The sequence below is a fragment of the Mobula birostris genome, chromosome 13, assembly GCF_030028105.1.
Source record: "Mobula birostris isolate sMobBir1 chromosome 13, sMobBir1.hap1, whole genome shotgun sequence".
Classification (NCBI taxonomy): Eukaryota; Metazoa; Chordata; class Chondrichthyes; order Myliobatiformes; family Myliobatidae; genus Mobula; species Mobula birostris.
Window position 1 is genome coordinate 5,644,671 of NC_092382.1, and position 5,246 is coordinate 5,649,916.

General features: G+C 45.7%; 1 non-coding gene across 1 annotated transcript; it reads left to right on the top strand.

Moving 5' to 3' along the window:
* The first annotated feature begins 272 nt into the window (after positions 1-272).
* Positions 273-344, top strand: trnae-cuc (transfer RNA glutamic acid (anticodon CUC)). The gene has a single exon. It is a non-coding gene; the product is annotated as a tRNA-Glu (tRNA).
* Positions 345-5,246: the final 4,902 nt, after the last annotated feature.

Here is a 5,246-nt window from a genome sequence, read left to right on the forward strand (position 1 = left end):
CATTTCAACACTGGCCAGGGTAACTTTATTGCCCAAATAGGACACTTGATTGAGAGCACGAACACTGATTCCTTCTCACCCATCACTGAAAATAAACCCGAGTGGATAACCTCGCTTACTCCATCACTGAATTGATTCCACAACCCACTGACAACCTTCAATGACGGTACAGCTCACTCATTTATTTATTTTAATTATCTATATTCTAAAATTTAATTTGCATTTTCCTTATTGGATAGTTGTCTATCGTTGAGCGTGGTATTTTGGCAGTTTCCCTGGTGGTCTAGTGGTTAGGATTCGGCGTTCTCACCGCCGCGGCCCGGGTTCGATTCCCGGTCAGGGAATTAGAATATTTCTTACTGTAATTTATTGCGTTTATTGTAACTTATCGTGTTTATTAACTTACTATCACAACAGCAGCATTTTTGTCTATGTTTCGCCTACATCCACCTAATTCAGGACCATAATACCATATGATACAGTAGAATTAGGCCGATTCGCCATTTCATGATGGATGATCCATTTTTTTTACTCAGCCCCATTCTCCCTGTATCCTTTTATGTGAAGCCAAGTCAAATCAATTCGCTTCTGTTGTCATTTCGACAATAAACCTCTGGTACAGTACACAGTAAAAACGGGACCATGATGCTACGTAAAACAACACAAGACTACACTAGACTATGTGAGACAGCACAAGGCTACACTAGACTACGTAAAAACAACATAAAATCTGCACTAGAATAGAGAACTGCACAGGACTACATAAAGTGCACAAAACAGCGCAGGGCAGTACAATAAATAATAAACACACAATAGGCACAGTAGAGGACAAATTACAATATAATAATAAATGATGTAGATATCAGTCTAGTCTCTGAGTTTTGAGGAGTCTGATGGCTTGGGGGAAGAAACTATTGCACAGTCTGGTCGTGAGAGCCCGAATGCTTTGGTACATTTTGCCAGGTGGCAGGAGGGAGAAGAGTTTGTGTGAGGGGTGCGTGGGGTCCTTCGTAATGCTGTTAGCTTTGCGGATGCAGCGTGTGGTGTAAATGTCTGTCATGGAGGGAAGAGAGACCCCTATGAACTTCTCAGCTGACCTCACTGACCGCTACAGGGTCTTGCGATCCGAAACGGTGCAATTCCCCGAACCAGGCAGTGATGCAGCTGCACAGGATGCTCTCGATACATCTTCTGAAGAATGCGGTGAGAATGGGGGGTGGGAGATGGACTTTTCTCAGCATTCGCAGAAAGTAAGGACACTGCTGGGCTTTCTTGGCTATGGAGCTGGTGTTGAGGGACCAGGTGAGATTCTCCGCCAGGTGAACACCAAGAAATTTGGTGCTGTTAACGATCTCAACGGAGGAGCCTCCAATGCTCAGCAGAGTGTGGTCGCTCCGTGTCCTCCTGAAGTCAACAACCATCTCTTTTGTTTTGCTCACATTCAGAGACAGGTTGTTGGCTCTGCACCAGTCTGTCAGCTGCTGCACCTCCTCTGTGTGTGCTGACTCGTCGTTCTTGCTGATGAGACCCACCACGGTCGTGTCATCGGTGAACTTGACAATGTGGTTCGAGCTGTGTGTTGCAGCACAGTCGTGGGTCAGCAGAGTGAACAGCAGTGGACTGAGCACACAGCCCTGGGGGGCCCCCGTGCTCAGTGTGAAGGTGTTGGAGATGCTGCTTCCAATCCGGACTGACTGAGGTCTCCCAGTCAGGAAGTCTGGGATCCAGTTGCGGAGGGAGGTGTTCAGGCCCAGCAGCTTCAGCTTTCCAGTCAGGTGCTGAGGAATGATTGTGTTGAACTGAACTGAAGTCTATGAACAACATTCGAACATATGTGTCTTTTTTGTCCAGGTGGTGGTGGAGATGGCGTTGTCTGTTGAACGGTTTTCCTGATCAATGATGAATCGTTCAACCTCTGCCTTAAATAAGCATACAGACTTGGCCAGACTTTGTCTGTGGTAATGAATTCCACAGATTCACCATTTTGGCTAAAGAACTTACTCCTCATCTCTGTTCTCAGAGGATGTCCTCTATTCTGAGGCTGCGTCCTCTGGTCTTAGCCTCTCGCGCCATAGGAAACGTCCTCTCCACATCCACTCTATCAGGGCCTCTCACCATTCCATAGGTTTCAATGAGGTCGCTCCTCATTCTCCTGAATTCCAATGACCACAGGCCGGAGCCAGCAAACGCTCTTCATATGAGAAGACATTCAATCCTCGAATCATTTTCATGACCCTCCTTTGAACCCTCTCCAGTTGCAACACGTACTTTCTAAGATAAGGGACGCAAATCTGCTCACGATGCTCCGTGAGGCCTCATCAGTGCTTCGTAAGGACTCTAAATCACATCCTTGCTTTTATATTGTATTGTGTTTGGAATGAAGACTGACATCGCATTTGCCTTCCTCACCACAGACTCAACCTGCAGAATAACCTTTAGGGAATCCTGCACAAAGACTCTCAATTCCCTTAGCCTCTCTGTTTTGTTTTGCATTTTCTCCCCATTAAAAAAAAATGTCTACTCTATCACTTCATCTACCAAGGTGCATGTCCATATATTTCCCTGCACTGCATTTCATCTGCCATGTGTTTGACTGTTCTTCCACGGCCCTTCAGAGGATCCCATTTTGCTTTCGCTCTGAAGAACCTGTGTTTGCTGAGTGGAGTGATTCGACCATTCCTGGTGCCTGACCTGGAACTGTTGGAATGTTTCATTAATCAAGTTGTTTTAACGGGATCAAAGACTGTTTAATGACAATATTCTGTACCCATTTAGCGCTCGAGTAAGCCTCTTCATCTGATCTATTTGCCATCCATCTACATGTGCACCAGCCGGACAGGTTAATTAGAAAGAGGGCAGTCAACATGCCTGTGTCCATTCTGATTCTGACTACTGGTGATTGATCAAAGTCTTCTTGTTTACACGTTCGTCCCGGTGATGAAAGCACCACGTGATTCCACTGCTCTGCATGGCTCAGAAGAAGCGGAAAGTGAGTCAGAGACAATATCATTGCTCAGCAATATGGCAGTATCTCCATCGCCTGATCAGAGCGGTACTTGGCTTCGTAACCAAGCATTCTCATTTACCATTGACTTCCATGTCATGTCTGTCCAATGATAACTGTCGCATCCCACTGGTAAGAGTCGTGAGGAAATTATAACCATCATGACCACCAGCGAGTCTCAGTTTCCTGCGGGAGGCCCATATTCATCCAACCCCCGGCCTTCGTGAAAGTGTTATACCTGCCTAATCTACTTCTTCTGGCAGCTCATTCCACACATCCACAAAACTCTGTTAAAATGTTGCTGCACAAGTTCCTTTCAAATCTTCCCTTCTCACTCTAAATCCATCTCCCGAGTTTTAGTCTCCCCTGCACAGGGAAGACTTTTATTGGCCTTATCGCTGCCTTTCATCATTTAAATCGCATTCTCCTCATATTGTAATGAGCAAATGCCAAGCTTGAACAAACCTTTAATATAACCTGGTTCTTCCTGCCCGGACAACGTCATTGTATAACTTACTTCCACTCGTTCCAATTTGACGGGATATTTTCTCTAATACAGCGTCCGAAACTGTACATAGCACTCTATCCACAACCTCAACAACGAGCTATACAGCTGCATTGTAATGTCCCAACTTATGTTCCTTCCTGCTGCCCTGGACCAGGAAGGCCGGGGTGAGACAACGGCTTTTCAATATTCTATCGACCCGTGACGCCGAAATCAGCGAACTGTGCACTTGTGCCGCTGGGTCCCTCGTGTCAATTGCACTCCCTCATGCCCTGCCATTTACAGCACAAGTGCTTTGCAAATTCGATTTCCAAACTGCACTACATTATACTTACCTGCACTGGGATCCACTTGCCACACCTCCGCTCACATCTCTATCTGATCTACATACGCCTGTAATATGCAATAATCGTCAACAGCACCGCCTAAACTTGCGTCATGCAGAAACCTCCTGATCAGGACGTGATTTCACATCAAAATTGCCGACATGAAGGACCAATAAGGAGCAACAGCGACGACTGTGGCATACATCGAGTGTCCGATATCCAGCTGACTATCACACCTCCTGGTCTGCACTCTCCAGTTCCTTCCCAACTCTTGCCCCATTCTTAGCTCCCCATACTGGTCATCTACCCTCTACGGTCAGTTCAGCGTAAGTGTGTGGATCCGAAATGGGTGCCGTCTATTTCCGTCCACAGATTCTACCTGACCTGCCGTCCACTGCACCTGGAGAGATTTGTTCTATGTGTTAGATAAGAAGAGCATGAATTTGAAAAATATCCGATGTGCAGAATCAATAAACCTCAAAATAACTGTGTGAGGTCTTGCAGACAGTAATTTTCAAGAAAACACGTTTGATCTTCTTCAGTACTCACTGCATCTCAATCCCTCGCCGATTAAACACACACAGAGATGCTGTCTCTCTGTAGAAGAGGGTGACCATACATTTCCCATATTGGACTCTAGTCCTATTCACTCAGTTTGACTGCATCACCTTGACTCATCTGGACGTGATCATCGCTGCTCAAAGCTCAGTGAGTATTGTCTGGTCCAGTCGGGTTTATTGCTGTGTGCCCAGGGACGGTGAGGTACAGGTACAATGAAAAACTTGCAACATCATTGCAGGCTCGAAGAGACACAGACATAAAGCATACATACAGACAGTCTCAATAAAGCCCGAAATAGCTGTGCGAGGTCTTACAGACAATTCCTTACAATAAATACAATGTATAATTTGATCTTCATCACTACTCACTGCACCTCAATCCCTCGCCTATTAAACACACTCAGAGATTCTGTCTCTCTGTAGGAGAGGGTGACCATACATTGCCCACATTGGACTCTAACTATAATTGCTCAGTTTGCCTACATCATCTGGACTCATCTGCTCAAATCTCAGTGAGTATTGTCAGGTGCAGCCGAGTTTATTACCGTGTGCACAGGGACCGTGAGGTACAGGTACAAGGAAACATCATTGCAGAAAGACAGTACGCAGAACATAAATTATACAATGCTGCATCATTAACAAATGATAGATATAATTGTGTACCATTTTCAGACCCGGCCATGATTCCTCGACCAGACTATTGACATAGATTGGGAACAAGTCATCTCCAAGCATCTGTCCCTATTATATCCACTGGGATAACATCCGGCCCAAGAAAGGCCTGTCTATTGCTTTTCTTTAAACACCCAGACAACAGAAAGAAGGTCAGGCCTCTCGCCCTCTTCAGCCAG